General features: G+C 37.2%; 1 protein-coding gene across 2 annotated transcripts in view; it reads right to left on the reverse strand.

Moving 5' to 3' along the window:
• Positions 1-19,012, reverse strand: part of NPAS3 (neuronal PAS domain protein 3) — an 880,768-nt gene that overhangs the window by 648,444 nt on the left and 213,312 nt on the right. The window lies entirely within an intron of this gene.

Below are 19,012 nucleotides of genomic sequence, written 5' to 3' on the forward strand. Positions count from 1 at the left end.
TATTGCTCACAAATGTGCATTCAAGAATGAACAAATTCTGGACCTGAGATCTCATTTATAAATACATAAATCTATACTTATCAAAATTAGTATTATCTTCTATTTTCAGAAAAATAATAGTGTAATACTCAATGTATACAACATTTTGTAGTCCATACATTTCAGATTTCAACAGCACAAATGCATGTAACACAGGATTTGGTCTTCAGCAGACTGGTTAATTTATCTTTACCGTGTGTGTGTGTGCGTGTGTGTGTGTGTGTGTATTCATTCCATTTTCCATTTTTGCTAGCCCATTGGTTCTTAACTTGGCTTGAATACTTTGAGAAATTGCCCTGGGATCCCTCTCTCCAGGAGATTTGAATGTCCTCAAAATAAATTTTGCATACATTTTGAGAGAGTTTATAGAACTTCTGAAGCTGACCATGGCCCCTCTGCTTAAAATCTCCGTGGTAGAGTCAACTGCATTGTCTTTCGTTGCTAATAAACAAAGTCTGAACTTTATATACAAGTTTCTAAACCTGCTAGAATTCTACCTCCTGTGCAGACACCAAGCGTTGTAAATTCTATTCTTCTAAGAGGCTCAAGGAATCATGTTATGAAATATTCCCTGTATGAAAATAGTCCTTGTGAAGCATGCAGAATTAAAATGACCTAAACCATGAGAATGTCTTACTTAAATTACATTAAAAGGAAATCCAGGAGCAATATGGGAAAGTTAGGTAAGAACAGAGCAGTGCCTTTAAATCTCCACTTAGTGATATACTAAGTGAAATGAAAAGCATTCGCTTTAACCTTAGTTAACCTATTCCTCCTAAGCTCAATTTCCATACTCTTTAAATGTCTTAAAATTAGTGAAATGATTTCATTTATATTTTTTCCACCCCAAATTCATAAGTGAGGCAGAATCGTATGTGTACCATCTCATCCCATTTGCCATTCAATGGAAGCCAGCACTATAATTCTGCATCAGAAGAGAACTGAAATGAAGGCAATATGTCTATCAAAGGGACCTTATATTAAATGTAAATTTCTTTACTCTTTCAGATAAAAGGGCAAATTATTTAATTCACTTCAATTCAGAAAGCATTTATGGAGAACTGAAAGGCATTGGGCTAGGATATGGAGGGAAAAAAATACAAAGATCCTTGGAGAGTGCCTGCCCTCCCTCCAAGAGTGTACCTCTTACGGAGGGAGACAGATGTGCATGCAAGACAGATGTGAATTCAAGGCAGGGTGGAATGCAGGCTGTAACTGAGGACATACAAAGGGAAGAGATATTTATGTTTAAGGAAAACCTAGAAGGCTTCATAGATGAGGCACCATCGGAGTTGTCAGAAGGATGCAATCTCTGCTGCTGGGGTCAGAAATGGGGAAGATGCCCACAGAACAAGTAAGACCAGCTATGTGGGGTGAAAAGTCCAGTGCCACATGAAAAGGTAAAGCCCCTTGATTAAACATTATTAAGGATTTCAAGAAGATGACAGCAGCAAATTGAACCGAGGGGTGAGGGGGAGGCTTGTGTGAGTCATAGGTCGCAGGTCTATGAGGCCGGTCTGGCAGCTTATCATCAGCACAGCAACAATAGCAGTCAAAGCACATGGGGAGGCATGGTGGGGAGACCACAGACTGTCCTCGTGAGACTGGTACCTAGCAACATTAACCATCCAATATGTGAGTGTGGCTAAAGAAGGCAGGACAATTCTTCTATTAACATAAGGGAGCATTGCTAAACACACTTTGGGGATGGGGGGACAAAGTACTCACAGAATGTGGACAGAACATAGAAATCAAACCAACATGCCCCCGAATATGGATTCCTATAAGCCTAGGCTGAGTAAGCTTGCTACATACAGAAAGTGTCACTCTGCTTGACAGTTTTGTTTGGGGGAAGGGGTAACTGGGGTAAATGGTGCACATTCTTTCAAATTTACCTTCAATGAAGCTGAAAAAAAAAATTAGAGGGAGTAAGTTTTAAACCAAGCAAAAAAAAGGTATTCACATTTTCAGTGAGGCATAATATTTAAAATCTCCTGCCTTTTTCCTTCCTTCAACAATAAATTATCAGCCAATGCTCTGATGAGGCCTCTAGATTAGAAATGATTCTACTAACATTGTTTTATTTACACTACGCATGCTTTGAGTTTTACAGTTCAGTAAAAGTAGAGCTGCACAACTCCTCACATTAGCCCTGAGGCTACTTTACGCTCCAAGCGGCTGCTCTGTAAGCATTGGAACGAATTCTCTGTAGTCCCCATAGAAATCCCATGGAATGCAGTTTCCTGCTGGTTTGTTACACTGCATCAGAATAATGATAATACGAGGATAGCCTACTAGATTATGCAGTGAAACAAAACTCACACACCATAGTCCAACCAGAAAGACTTTAACCCTTCTCTTCTGCAATTAAAGCTTCCTATTTACATCGAAAGGTTGTTTGTGAATAATCCCACCAGGGAGTCAACCCAACAAAAATAAATCACCCAGTGCTTTCCGACAGGCCGAGTCCAACGCCTGGCACCTAGTACAATAAGTACTTGTTGAACAAATGATGAATGCTGACCCATTTATCCTGACTGATTTTTCCTTCTGCCCCAAACCTGACTTACACTCCGCTAAACTTGTCTCTCTTACACCTTTCATAGAATACTTCAGTACATTTTTCTGCATTTTAAACGACTCCCTTATGAATTCTCATAACTCTGTATCGAAAAGTCCTATTAAATTCATAATGGGATAACCATGAAAGGGGAAATTATTATATTAATTCCCTGTCTTGCCAGTACAGAAGGAAGTCAGTGAATTGACAGGGAAAAAAAAAGTCACCTGTGCTGCCACAGGAGGAGAAATGGGGTTCTGAGAGGCAGCACCCTGGCTCTGCCTCTTACTAGCTCTGGGTACCCAGCAAAGTGATCCAACTTCTCCGTGCCATAATTTCCTCATTAGTAACAGTAATACAAAAAGAAATTTACTGAAGTAGTCACTGTGAAGATTAAATGGGACACCATGAAGCACTTAGTAAAGTATCTGCTAGGTGGCAACTATTCAATAAATACTAGTTGCCATTATTATTATTCCACTAACAGTAACTAGAATAATGTATCTCTTTGGTTTTTTTTTAAGTTGTTCATTTGAAGAATATTTTAAAATATTTAAATAATGTAGAATTTTAAAGTTAATAATCATGAATTTAGAAGACAACTGGAAATAATATTTGTGACTGGTAAGAACTGTTTACACAGATCTTATTTAAGAACATGATATAAGACCGATTACATAAAACAAACAGTTTTTCATCCTGAGACACTTAAGTTCTCAATTCCATCCTCTGATGAGTGAAGCTTCTTCACAAAATCGAAATCTTTATGAAACTTCTTTGTAAATATATAATAATGTAGTTTAACATTGACTGACGGAATTTGAATACAATGTTTCAACACTTTGCTGTATAAGAGAAAATGGTGATAGGGAAACCACTGGCTCTCCTTACACGATTGTCTGCTTTAAAAGACATACCAGAGAACACACGGATTTTCACAATTACTGAATTAAAACCTCACATCAAACCTTATTATCATTTTGAAATATTTGGCCATGCAAAAACCAATAGGCAAGCTCTTTCTAAAAGAAGTCTGTCATTTCCTCACTGCCCATAACCCTGCCAGCTTCCCAATGCTCCTTTGACAGTATAATCAGTCAATTCAATCAGAGAAATTTAAAGTACAATGGTAATTTTCTCTCACTTTTTTCTTTACACTGTCAGTTCAAGCCACCTGCTGAAAGCACTGATGTGGAACAGCTCAGTATTAGCTCTGAAATTAGTACCAGTTACCAGTTAAATACCTGGCACATTCGGCCTGGAATAGAGTCTCTTAATGGCGTATAAGCCCATCAGCAGAATCGGCACTTTACTTAAACTAGCCTTTTTTCCAAGTCATCTGACCCTTGGTATAATGACACAAGACTAAAAGCAAGCCGGGAAAGGAAAATGGGTTCAAGGACATAGATGCAAATTTGAAAAAAGCAACACTTCCGCTTAAGTATTCTTAATTGTGATGTTACTATGGCCTACTCTAAACAAACTTCTAAATTCAGTATCCAGCCTATATCAATAGCTAAAACGTTTAACAAGATATAACTTGTCCAGCAAGTATTTTGTAGAAAGAAATACTGCATTTTAAATGAAAGAATCTTTCTCTTTACATTTCAACTCAGAATTTGCGACCGTGTGTACATTTTTCGCATCTACCCTTAAACAGAAAGTAAAGTGCAATTACCTCTGCTCTCTTACATGCTCCACCTCTCACCTGGCCTGCCAAGCTCAGCAAGCAGGTTTGGGAGCACTGACTGAGGCCGCCAGGATAAAAGGCATTGACTCCATCTACTCAGAGGGTCGTCAATGGACAACCTGTACAAGATTTATGCTTTAAATAATAAATGAACTAAACACCTTGAGGTAATTGGCTGTGTGAAGCTTCACAATAGGCCAGATAGCTTGTCTGAACAAAGTAAAACAAGATTAAATAATGAATGAGGGGTACAGAGATGTTCAAGCCACACTAATACTGCATGGTTTTTTGAAAAAGTGAAAGTGGTTGGTGAGTCAGGTTGTCACGATTTTAAGAGGTGTCACTGGGACTTCCTTTTTCTTTGTCAGCAGTAATGATTTCAAAGATCTATATTTTTCTAGATTCCCAGTGTTGAGTGCATAGCAGCCAGTTCTGAGTGACAGAAGATTGTCCAAAGTCTACCCATGCTCAATTCCACTTGCAATTTATGAAGACAGAACCAACATCCGATGATGTCTGGAGGAAAAATATCAGAGCAAACTTTTGAAAAATATAATGTTTCTGACACATGTACAGATTTAATACCATCTGCCACCACAGGGACCAATAAAGAGAGGAGGTTCTGTCAAGCAGTTTTCTAAGTCAGTTGCAGTGTAGACACTCCTGTTGGGTCACTTTTTTTTTTTTTTTTTTAAACAAAAAGTTGATGTTTGCTTGCTAGCTGTGGAGAGAGTAAGAAATTACAGCCATTGGACAGTCAACTCACAAACATGAGAAGAGTTTAAAACGAAATAGAAACTGCATCCAGGCACATTTGTAGATGCTAATTCCATCATAATTTGTTAACAAATTGTATTTAGCTTTTCTTTATTAAATTTTTAAAAGATCAGAAGATTAAATAGTCATTATTAATTCTAAGTGTGATAGTGGCCTGAGGCTATGTAAATAAAAATGTCCTCATCAGTGTGAAACGCATATTAAAGTATTTACAATTGTAAAGATATGATGCCTGGGACTTGCTGGAAAATACCATAGGGAGAAAAAATGAAGTAGAGGTTAGATAAAATAAGATTGAAAAAATATTAATAACTGTTGAATGTAGATATGGATGCATGGAGATTCATTATTCTAGACTCTGTTTTGTATTTGAAAATTTCTATAATGAAAAGTTTAAGTACACAAGTACCTGGCTGCACTACACCAACACAAATGACTGTATAAGCAGGTACATAAGGAAATGCTCTTGGCAGGGATTTGCAAAATCCATTCAGCAAATATGCATCAGGGCCAACCATGTGCCAGGCATGGTGCCTACTCTCTACCCGGGATGAAGAAGCCTAGGACTCTATGCCCCATCCCTGGAGGAGTATGGCCTATTCAGGGCTCCCCTAATAACTGACAACAGCACTCAGCTCTAAGACCTGGCTCCTCAGCCTTCATGGCTCAGGTCCTATGTCACTTCCTCACATGAGCCATTCCTATTTCCCAAATCTTATCTAGGCAACATTCCTTATCCTGCTGGTCTCTACCTCAACCCCGACTTGTTTCCTTCAGAGTACTTATGAACATTTGTAATCGTTTTACTTGGCTATACTCTCATTGACTATCTCCTCCAGGACAGTGCAAATGGGAACCCTGCCTTTCCAGTTATCCCCTGTATCCCCCGGCTACAAGACAACAACTATTGATCTCTCTCATTATCCTCTTAAACCATGGAGGAAGCCATCGTGAGCTTACTACTTTCATTTGCAAATAAATATACTCCTTTAAGACTACAGAACCAGTATTTGAAACATAAACCAGAATGTTAAGTACAGTGATACCAATGTATTAGTATCCTCATTCTTCACCTTTATTTTCTTAAGTATATAGCATTTGTTGATCGGAAGACAGTGGTCAAGAACTTGGGCCTTGGGATCCAACGTACCTGGGTTTTAACTTCTTTTCACTAACTGCATAAAGTCAGGCAAGTTAATTAGTATCAATGATTCTTGTTCTCTACATCTATAAAATGGACAGGTATTAACTAAATCACAAGGTTTTGAGACATCGAAAATTAATCACAACATTAAGCAAAGTGTTTGGAACATAGTAAGCGTTCAATAAATATTCTCATTATCTCCATACTACTTCCCGCTTCTAATACCATCAGGAAACTTTATACAGAAAATATTTAAAAATTAATCTGGGGAGATGCCTTTAGACTTTAGATCTAAAGAGTATATTTAAATAACTTAATAGCCCCATGCTTTCTAAGGAAAAGCTAAAGTCACTGCCAGAGCATGAACATTCCAGCCAGTACATGAACGCATACTAAAATATCTGTCATCTTTCATTGTCCTTCAGTGTTGGGAAAATACATACATTTAACTCAACTTTGAATTTGTCCAAAGTATGTTCAGTATCATATTTCTCCATATGTACAACAATGAAGACCAGTGAGACAGTGAGTGAATGAAACATATCAGTTGGAGAAATTCAGAGTCTTTCACTTGGAAGTGAAATGCCCCAAAGGGAGAATGCTAGCGAGCCACTGGTCACATGTGGAACTTCAAAGATGAGACCAAAACCTGAGCGCTGACTTCACCACAAGTTCCTGCAGTTCTGTGACTTTAAAAAAAAAAAAAAAAGGAAATAAATAAAAATAGAATCATAACCTTTAGAAAGAACACAGAATCTATACTTGAAAGACGGACAGAGCCACAGACTTTTCTTTGGCACAGTTAAACTATTAATTCAGAGTTTTCACTAAATTGGAAATAATAAAAATCACCACTTTGGGACCACTTATTTGCTATACACTTGGACATATGGTCTTAATATCTCAAAACTGAGTTAATAAATCCACAAAGATAGATTTTATATTACCATTTTGAAAACAGTGAAATTAAAGCAGAGAAAATATAATTAACATGATCATGGCATCACTTAAAAATAAGTGGAGAAGCCTGGATGAATCTAGGTTTTCTTATTTAAAAACATGTACTCTCATGTCACATACATGACACTTTTATCCTGCAAAAATTGAAAAAAGTTTTATATGTAAGATATGTTATCCTTAGATTTGTCATGTGAGTTAAACTAGCTAGCCGCAATGCTTTTATAATATGCCAAATATTGAAATAATTTCATTTTTAAAAATTTAAATTTGTTGAGTTTAGTCTTAATTTCGAAAAACTTGTCTTTTGCACTTAAAATCATAAGTCAGCACAGTCTTTATTCTATATGTAAAAAAAATTTTCTTACAGAAGATATAGGTAATAGTAAACTAGTAAAAGCTCGTTATAGGCCGGGTGCAGTGGCTCACACCTGTAATCCCAGCACTCTGGGCGGGCAGATCACGAGGTCAGGAGATTGAGACCATCCTGGCTAACACGGTGAAACTCCATCTCTACTGAAAATACAAAAAGTAAGCTGGACGTGGTGGTGGGCGCCTGTAGTATCAACTACTTGGGAGGCTGAGGCAGGAAAATGGCTTGAACCTGGGAGGCGGAGTTTGTAGTGAGCCAAGATCGCACCACTGCACTCTAGCCTAGGTGACAGAGCGAGACTCTGTCTCGAAGAAAAAAAAAAAGGTCGTTAAAATTAATATTATCATTAGCTATTCTGCACACAAATTTACACATGTGGGCGACAATATAAAAATGTCTAAGGACAGTGATTTAAGTTTTGGACAAAAGAAATTTGAAGTTAACAAGATTCCCGTAATTCTACAAGAAAATGTTTTACCTTGGGGGTTGGTTCATCAGTAACCACAGCACCCAAATTACAAGATGCCTCACAACTTACTGTTAACCCAATGCAACCTTCAGAGCTCACGAAGCAATTTTGGTGCATCAATTCATAAACAAATTGATAGTGTATGATATTTAGCTTTAGGTAGTGGGTCTACATGAAAAATAAAATGGGGAATTACAGTAACATTTTGGTTTTTAATTTAATTAATTATTCTTTTTGAGATGGAGTCTCTCTCTTGTTGCCCAGGTTGGAGTGCAGTGGTGTGATCTCGGCCTCAGTGCAACCTCTGCCTCCCAGATCCAAGCAATTCTCCTACCTCAGTCTCCGAGTAGTTGGGATTACAGGCATGCACCACCATGCCCAGCTAATTTTTTTATTGTTAGTAGAGACAGGGTTTCACCATGTTGGCCAGGTTGGTCTTGAACTCCTGACCTCAGGTGATCCACCTGCCATGGCCTCCCAAATTGCTGGGATTACGGCATGAACCACTGTGCCCAGCCAGTAATTTTGTAAAAGAGCCTATCAAAACCTTAGCCAAGAACCCCTTTCCCTAACTACAATAATCAAATCCCCAATATGATTAACATGCTTTCAGTTTACCAATAGTAATTACCAGTAGATGAATAACAGGGCCCCTCTTTAAGGCACCCCCACCTTGTGGCCTTTGCACTAGCTGTTTCCTCTTCTGGGAGTGTTCTTTCACTGACTTTTTTATGTACTGTTCTCATAATTTAACCTCTACTATCTTATCTTCAGCCCTTCCATGAACACCCTCTCTCTGGAGTACCTTAGAACTCCCAATCATAGTGCCTATACCAATTCCCTGTTCCCTTTTTTAATACTTTTCCCACCTGAAGTTCTTCGCTTTTTATGATTGTTTACAAATTTCTTGTCTGCCCCACCCCGCTGTAATGTCCATTAGAACAGGGACATAATCGCTCATGTTCTGGTTCTCTAGCTAGTACCCAGACCAAATATAGTGTCTTCCAATAAATATATACACATCCAAACCAGTGGTCCTCACACTTCAGCATGTATCAAAATCAAGTGGGGACTTGTTAAAACACAGATTTCTCAGTCCCACCTGAAGTTTCCAATTTAGTAGTTCCCAGGCTGGGCCCAAAAATTCAACTTTCTAACATGTTTCCAAGTAATACCAGTGAAAGGAATTTAAAAAGATCAACCACAGTTCATAGTACAATCCACTGAGGCTTTCTAATGGACTATCACTGCTCAATGATTTTGAATACAAGTAACAGATTCCTTCCCAAAAATAAATGTAACTGAAATTTTAAAGAACTTTTTTCTTTAAATTTCCATTAAAATTTCCAAGTCTAAGCTTTAAGTGCCTCTTTTACTTTTTACATGTAATTAGTATCATTATTACTAGCCAACATTTACCAAACACTAACGCCCAGTTCCAGACACTATTTCAGGCACTGGTGTTATCTTCATGTCATCTTCATGTAATCTTCACAAAAACCGCATGAAGGACTATTGACATTCCCATCTCACAGATGAGATGACTGAAGTACAGGGATACTAAATAACTTGCCAAGGTCACTTGTAAGTGGTCAGGAAGACATCCAAACCCAGGAGACCTAGCTCCAGATCCTGACTTGTTAATAAACACAATGGTACCCAGTCTTACACAAGGTACGTATTCCATGAACAGAGATTCTGGAAAGTTAATATAAAATATAGTCCTATTTCCTGAATCATGGATCACCTGAACCACAGGTTTTTACAAGCTCTATTTTTTTCTCTCTCTCTCTTTCTTGACCACAAAAAGAATGCATATAAATGATGAATTCTGTATTTATACTACTAAAGGGAAATGTGTGATTATGATACCTCACCACTAGACAAATACAAGGTATGTGTGTGATATATTGGTTGGCCCTGCCTGTGAACATTCCTGCAATGTAAAAATTTCTTCATCCAAGGACAAGTTCTTTCACCTTCCCATCTGTCCTGTGAATTTTTAAATGTCTGAGACAGGTGGCCTGTTGGAAACCTAAAACCCTGTGGGTACAAGATATGATTAAAATCTGATGTTAGGTTCTCTGATAAAGAAGAGTCCTGTGTTTAGGCAGGATTTTGTAAGTAACCTGCAAAATATGTCAAACATAATTTGAACCTTACATAACTAAAATCTCTTAAATTCTAGATTAGCATATGCTATAACAAACTTTTGTTTGCTCAATTTCCCCACAGAAAACTGCAGTAAGGACTACATAGCAATGCCATAAAGCAGTAAAATGTGACTGAATAACAAATTTTTGATGGTTTGAATGCTATATTCTTTTTCCCCTTTCTAAATTCACCAGTGGTTTTGGAAATGACGTAGTCTACTCTTGTTTTTTTAGAGTTCCTCTTGATTCTATCTTTGGTAAATGTAACTATAGTTCTCCAAGCAATATTTATAAATACTGCATTAATGGCAGTTAATAAAATCAGTTAATAATGCAAGCTGAGTTCCATAACTGCATATTACTGAGTTCACTGCAAAATATATTATTCAAAAAACCTTAACAATAATTATATTTCACCTCAATGCTAAGTGCACTGTGACTTCTCTGAGAACTAAAATGCAAAGGAGAAGAATTAAAAGGCCACTTGTCAGGAACCACTCCCCAGTTTATATTTGTAATGGAAAGCACAATACAATTTTTAAAAATATAATCCATTTCTTTCTAGAAAACATGGAAGGAATTTAATTGAAATCTATTTAGTGAGAACTTAAATCTATGCTGAGTTTAAAGTTTGGCACAGAATACTAAGCAATGATCATGCAGATAATTAAAATTTAAAACGTTAAATGATTTATATTCTTATAAATAATTAAGGGAATTTAAAAATCCAAGTAAGGAAATGTTCGAAGAGAATATATATCACCAATCTATTTTCTAGAACAATAACATGTGAGAATATGTTACTTACGTTTTGTTACTGGTATTGTCAGCAGCCTTTAATTTAAAAAGCTTTAGCAAACTTAATGAAATTAACCTAAATTGATTGGCATTCTGATCCAGCAGGTATTAAACACACCAAGGTAAAAACAAGGCCACTGTGACAAATTCAATAGATCAATCTGCAGTGATGCAAAAATCCAATAAATTGAAATTTAAACTAAAGAATATTGCACAAATGCCAATCCCTGCTATGAAATAAACGAGTATCCATTTGAGACTATATTACTTACTATAACTCCCATGAAATCTATAATTGTGTTGTTTTTTGCTTCTACACCCTTATACTGATTTTCTTCATTTTTAAAAGTTCCTATTTTTATTATTTTCAGTGCATAGACTTCATCACCTAGGCCTCCCCCTTGGTCTTTGTTTATTCAATCATAAATCTTCACTAAATAGTGATCTATCTTTGCCAAGCAATACAGCTTTCAAAAGAAGTTTTTAAAACAAGTTTAAATTAATGAATAAATTGCCAGAGGGCATCTGAAGAGAGAGTAGTCTCTTTAGAGTAGTAAAAATATGGTAATATTTAAAAATGTAGAGCATAGCACCATTATTCACTATTTTGATGTTGTTGGCATCCCCAAAATGGGAATCAATACAGAAAAATATGCCTCATCTACAACATGAAGACAGAGGGAAGATACCTACACAATTTCTGCTGACATACACACCTGCAGACCACACTCCCTACCTCTGTACCTAGGATTAGCTTGGTGAACTTTGGCAAAAGGAAGAAACCTCTTCCATAGCTGTGTTTATCTGCTAGGAAATCTTGGCTCTGGTTTATATTCGTATCTCTTAAGCAACTAGCACAGTGCATTGTATATAATCTCTACTTGGAAAATACAAAGCCAAGCATAGTGGCTCATGCCTGTAACCCCAACTACTCAGGAAACTGAGGCAGGAAGATCTCTTGAGCCCAGGAATTCAAAGCTGCTGTAAACTATGATTGTGTCATTGTACTCCAGCCTGGGAACAGAGTGAGACCCAGTCCCTCCCCACCCCCAAAAATCCTGAAATTATTTGAAAATACCCAGGAGAAAACTAAAATAATGCCCACAAGAAGAATGGAAAGGGTTACAAAGGAGAGAAAGAAGTTGATAAATGGAATACATGGGAGTTGTCTGAACTGGCTCTAAATAATTCTCCCATCAACACAAAAACTCGAGCAAAGCCATCCCAATTTCAAACAATGTCTTCCCACCTACAGATGTCAGACTATTGCAACTGACACTTGGCACAAGAGGAACAGCACTCATCCCAAGGCAAAAGTTTTAAACCAAGATCAGCAAACTATGCCCTGCAGGCAGTATCTGGCCTAGCACCAGTTTTTGTTTAGTCAGTGAGTTTAACATATTTTTACAGTTTTAGATGACTGAAAAAAATTTAATAATAATACTTGTGAAAATTATAAGAAATTCAAATTGCAGTGTCCATAAAGATGTATAGAAACATAGAAATCTTTACCAGAAATGCAAATCAACTGCATGTAAAAGTAAAACTCTAGGTAGAAAACTCTGGGTAGAAGCCTCAAATGGCACCTTATAGGCAGATCCTAGAATTGTTTTCATCAAAATAACAGTATCAAAATCTTTTCAAACATAGTACAAAACAACTATTTGGTCAACATCTTTCACGTAACTAATTGTCATATTTGTTTGTTAGGAAGCAGAATAAGAAGCCAGTGGCCCTGGAATCCTTTTCTAAGGGAACAGAAATGACTGCTGTCATTGCATATTATGTATTTTTTCCAGTATTTATTATCTCTACATGGGACCAACATCCTTAGCATCTTGAAAAGATGAATGATTTTAGATCTGTAAATGGCTTCACGATCAGTGAATAAAAGTGGCTTTACAAACACAGTGTCCTCTGAGTCATAAAAAGAAGTCGGGAAGCATTCGTCCCTGTGCAAAGGTGACCTATAAACCACGAAGCAGGAGATACCTGGTCATTGGGGCTCAAAGCGCAGCTTCCGACCATTAAACATTCTTACACATTAATCTGGAATATTGGTACAGCAAACATTTTCAAAAAGATTATGCACACATTCCTTAGGATCAAAGGTGAGTTAAGGGAAAGTATAGTCAGAAGCATAAAGCAACAGCAAACTCACGAAGGGCCAGCTCATCTTAAACCAGCGGTAGTGCCACATCCATCAGCACAGCTGTCAATATAGTGAACTGGGGACTTGATTTTGCTTTAGAAACAGCTCTGGCAGCTAACTGCCCAGGCTCCAGGAGCCAAAATGGTAATCCAAATTAGGACACAGTAGCAGCAAAAAAGAGGAGAGAGACGGCCAATTCTACCTATACTTTTCCATAATGAGATCTCTAAATATTTGTACAACAGAGAATTCTAAATTGGGATGGCAGCCTGGACCCACACTGAATGCTCCCTTCTGATACTACATTAAAATTACAGGATAAATTACATGTAAAAGACATAAACCCATAAGAACTGGGAAAACAGGAGAAGAGATATCAGCCATGAAACTTTTTGTGGTAGTAAACAGATGGATTAACAGCAATTTATGTAGCAGCAATGAGACAAGAGACCCCAAGCCAACAGTATGGAATGCTGAGAAAGAGCCCAAAATACCACAGAAGCCATAAATGGTTTAGGACTTGGAGTACCAATTACCTACGGAACTGAGCGAAAGGATGGTTCTATAAGAAATAACACAGCTAAAATAAAGGGGATTGTACGAAAGCTCTTTGAGATGCAATTAGATGTCTGGTCTCAGCTGCCGAGACCACCTCTGTAGAAGTGAGGGTGGGAGGTCTGGAGCTTTATTCTCAGGAGATCATTAAACAGGAGCTCTCTGGACTAAGGGATACCAAGAATGGTTATGTACCCAAAATGGGAAGATTAAGTGATCATATGCACTCTGAGAACCCACTCTTTTCCCCACAGGGCTCCCAAAATACCTGAAGCTCTCCAAATGAGAAGTTGGAAGTTCCTTCTTTGGGGAAGCTAATCAGCCCAAGAGGACAAATTTAAAGATAACAGACATTGGAGTTCCCTACAGGGTTCACCTACACCACTCAGTAATGAATTTCAACAAGCCCAGTTCATGCACTCAGAACTTCCAAACCACTTAACCATAAATAGACAATCAAAGATTACATGACAGCTGAAAACTAACATAGAAGATAACGGCTCAGATGAAAAAAAAAAAAAAAGAGAAAATGGTAACTTGCAAGAAAAACACTAAGCAAGGAGAAGAAAAGTAAAAAACATCATGTTCCTATTATTAATCTTCAGGGAGAACAGAAACTGCATCTGTAAACAGGAACAGCTAGAATAAAAAGAAAATTCGGAGAACAAAAAAAGGTTTTAAAAACTAAAAACAACAAAAATGAGAGAAAACCAGTGTAAGAGAGTAAAAATCTGAGGCAATCTCCTGGACAGCCAGGCAAAATATATTGAGAAAATATTTTTTTTAATCATCAAAAAAATTCCAGTATCGAAACGGGAGCACCAAAATGGGAACACAGAACAGGAAAAAAGGCAACAAAGTTACTTAACATTTTCCAGAACTGAAGGATACGTTTCCAGATTAAAAGAGACCACCAAGAACCCAACACACTGAATGAAAGTAAATTCACACTACATTACATGCATCAGTGGGAAATTTCAGAACACCCAGGAAGAAGCTTACATGCAAACAATCATCAGAATGTCACAATCTCTCTCAACAATAAAGCCAGATGCTATATGAAAATGGAAAAACAGCCTTAAATTCTGAGGTAAAATTATTTCCTCCCTAGAATTCCATACAAAAACATCAATCAAGCAAGGATGTAATAGAGACAGTTTTAGAAATTAAATCCCCTCCAAATCTACTTTTCATATACCCTTTCCCAGCAAACTACCAGGGAATGTGCTGTGTCAAAGTGAGGGAATAAACAAAGAAATGGGAACCACATTGGACAGTATGGACACCATATTTGTAGTCATCCTACAGAGGCCAGCTAAGTGTAATGAATGTCATTAGAACATCACTCTTGCTGGTGAGATACACAGCAATGACGGTTCCTGATGGAAACAGGAGAAGAAAGAAAAAAGGGAGGAAGAGGAGAAGTAGTGAAGCTCTCAATACCAATGGCTCTGATGAAGCTTTATATCTACTGAAATCAACACCTTGGAAAAGCCTTCTGGTCCTTATAGACTAGAGTTGCCCAACTTTGGTACTACTGACACTTGGGGCCAGATAATTTTTGTTGCAGGGGCTTTCCTGTGCACTGTAGGATGTTTAGCAGCATCTCTGGCCTGTACCCACCAGATACAAGGAGAAGACCCCATACATACACTTTTGACAACCATAGATGTCTCCAGACATTGACAAATATCCTCAGGAGGGACAAAATCACTCCTGGTTGAGAATCAGAGCTATAGAGTGAAGGAGAAAAAATAAGAATCTTTCTGGTGAAAGATGTATATGTAATATATGTATCCAATACACACCACACATGCTTGTATATGCTTAGTCTCTGGAGGGGTACAAAAGGAGTACTAGTAGCAGCTGCCTCTCTTAGAGAGAGAGAACGAGACTAACTTTATTCTTCATTTATTTTTTAAATATTTTTATTATGTAGTCTCTTTCCAGAACAATGTACAAAATTAAATAATCTTACATTTCAAAGGAACGTATCCTCTCACCTACACTTGTAGGGATGTGATCTACTAAATATGCTCCCATGCATATAAAATTATATATTCAGTTATTATTTGTGACATTGTAATAGCAAAAAGAGTCAATAATTGTATTCAATGATAAAATGCTATGAAATATGTAATCTCATAAAATATACTAGTAGACAACCATAAAAATTAAATTCATCACATGATACAATTTTCAAAATAAATCATGAGGTTAAAAAGGTAAGGTATAAAACAGTATGCATATTTTAGGCATCCATGAGAAAATGCACATTCTCACCACCCTCTTTTCTTTTGTACAAATTGATGGAAGTCACCGATTCCAAAACAGGGGACCAAGTGGTAGGAGGCCAAGGCAGAAGAGAGGTTACATGTTCTTTTGTACCTTGAAATTTAACCACATGAAGATCTTACTTATTTACGTTAAAATAACACATGCACCCTGTGAATTTTTGTCCTCCAGTAGTTCTCCTGGGTTACTTTCTCAACTAGCAACCAAGGCCTCAGAAGGCCTCCTTGTGGGAGCAGCCACAGCCCCATGGCTACCATGTAGAAACTGTTGTTTCTGCAAGGATATGCTTCAAGGAAACTTGACAAAGAGGCCAGTTATGCCTCTGAATGGCATTTTGCATTGACTGCAATGAAATAGTTATCTTTCTTCTTTCTTCTCCCAGAGAGATTCACGGTTTTAAGTATAATGGTTGAAAAGAAATAAAGAACATAATTAATTCCAAAAAATCTTCTATTCCTTTCAAGGAATATCACATTAGATCCAGCTTTTTAAAAACAAATCAAGAAGTCTTACCCCAATCAATAGGATACAGAGGCTATGTATAACAGTGAAATCCTATCTGGTTCTGAGTGGAACGCCAGCAATGAAATTGGCTCAGGGAAGAAAGAGCTGTCGGCAAGATGTGGCAAAATGACTTCATAATCCAAAATCGGACTTCTCACTTAAACTGCTCTTAGGTTAAACTGGAGAAAAACGCATGAGATCAGAGACAGAGTAGTAAGTTCTGGCTTAGCTATACTCACAGCATTATTAAGGAGAAATCATTTGACCTATTGCTAAGTGGGGATAATTTCTGAATATAGAACTATGGGGAGGATTAAACAACAAGAGAGAACTAACTACTATAATCTAATTTGAAAAAAACAAGCAACCTAACAACAAGAGAACAACCACTGAGAGCACCTGAGAATTAAAGGAAACAAAATTTTATAACTTTGCATATTGAATTTATTTATTCAAAGGTAATGCCAGAACACTGAAATGCACAGGAAACTATTTGGAGCATTAGAATTATCTAAATATTTCCTAGATAATCAATATTTGGTACGTTTATTTCATAATAAAAACAATTTTAAAAATTTGAAAACAAAAAGAAATGAGGCAGAACCTATCAACTTATTGCTGATGCATGTTTCAACAATGCTTGGCTTGAGTCTTTAGGTTCATTCTGACACATGACATCACAGAGCCAAAATAACTTTGATGAAGGATGAGAGCTGAAGGACAGTTAGGTACTCAGCAGGTACTCAATAATTTTTTTTTTTTTTAGAGAAAATTCTGCCTGAGGGGTAAATTACATTTTAAAAATAACATGAATAGCTATAATGACAGACTGGGTAAAGAAGATGTGGCACATGTACACCATGGAATACTATGCAGCCATAAAAAAGGATGAGTTCATGTCCTTTGCAGGGACATGGATGAAGCTGGAAATCATCATTCTCAGCAAACTAACACAGGAACAGAAAATCAAACACCACGTGTATTCACTCATAAATGGGAGTTGAACAATGAGAACACATAGACACAGAAAGGGGAACATCACACAGCAAGGCCTGTCGGTGGGTCAGGGGCTAGGGGAGGGATAGCATTAGGAGAAATACCAAATGTAGGTGACAGGTTGATGGGTGCAGCAAACCACCATGGCACGTGTATACCTATGTAACAAACCTGCACGTTCTGCACATGTATCCCAGAACTTAAAGTATAATAATTAAAAAAAAAAAAAAAATGCTGATTCCTCTATCTAGTTCAGGCAAAGAGGAGAAGTAAGAATTTTCTAGGTATATTTGCAGTCCTGAAGTTCTATTCAAGAACCAAATATCTAAAGGCTTTCTACATTCCTGTTTTCATTCAATAAATATTTTTCAAAGTACCCACTATATGTTAGGACACTACTAAAGGAACTACTTATATACATAAGTAAATAAGCCAATATGCAAGGTGGATATACAATTTTAAAGGAAAGTTAGACCAAAGGAAAAATACCACCACCACAAGGCAAATTATGATATCAACTGCAGAGAAAAACAAGTCATGTACATCAAAAGTACTGATGAAGTACACTTTATTTATGGCTGTAGGCATTTAAAAGGTAGTCAAGAGAAGGTGTGATTAAGCACAACCTTGACTGATACAGAAGTTTTTAAATATTACTGAAGAAAAACTAATTTGAACAAGAAATGTTAAAAGCACTTATAAATCTTGGTCCACATCAGTCACAGGAATGATGAACACTTCAGAATAAGAAGAGGTGGCACAAAGTATATCAAGTTTTCTCAAATCATTTGGTGTATAGTCCTTTCCTTTACATACCTTATGGATTATTCCTATGTTGACGGATAAAAGGTAGAGTAATAAAAGCCTGTTATTCATATGTCACAAATGTCTCAGATAAGAGCTATCAATGAACCATCAATCATTGGTATATTTATACACTGTGTCAGAAATAACACATCAGTACTCAAAAAATGAGTACTTTAAGTCTAAGGCAGTGTTGTCCAACAGAAATATAATGCAAGGCCAGGCCGGGCCCGGTGGCTCGCAGGGTATCCTCGCACTTGGGGAGGCCAAGGTGAGAGGGTCCCTTGAGCCCAGGAGTTTGAGACCAGCCTAGACAACATGGCAAGACCCCATCTCAACCAAAAAATTAAAAATTCACAGAGTGTGGTGGCATACACCAGTGGTCCTAGCTACTTGGGATGCTGAAGTGGGAATATTGCCTGAGTCATGGAATTGGAGGCTTACAGTGAGCTTTGATCACGCCACTGTAACCCAGCCTGGGTGACACAGTGAGACCTTGTCTCCAAAAACATTTTTTTAAAAAAGAAAAGAATATAATGCAAACCAAATAAATGATTTTTAACTTTCTAGCAGCTACATTTAAATTTTTTTCAGTTGAGCTAATTTTACAAACATATTTTACTTAGCCCAATCTGTCCAAAATATTGTCATCACAATTAAGAATGCAAAACTTTTCAGGAGACATTTTACATTCTTTTTAAAAAGTCTTTGAAATCCAGTGTGTATCTTTACAGCACATCCCAACT

Source organism: Trachypithecus francoisi, unplaced genomic scaffold (genome assembly GCF_009764315.1).
Source record: "Trachypithecus francoisi isolate TF-2019V2 unplaced genomic scaffold, Tfra_2.0 Lachesis_group3, whole genome shotgun sequence".
NCBI classification, from domain to species: domain Eukaryota; kingdom Metazoa; phylum Chordata; class Mammalia; order Primates; family Cercopithecidae; genus Trachypithecus; species Trachypithecus francoisi.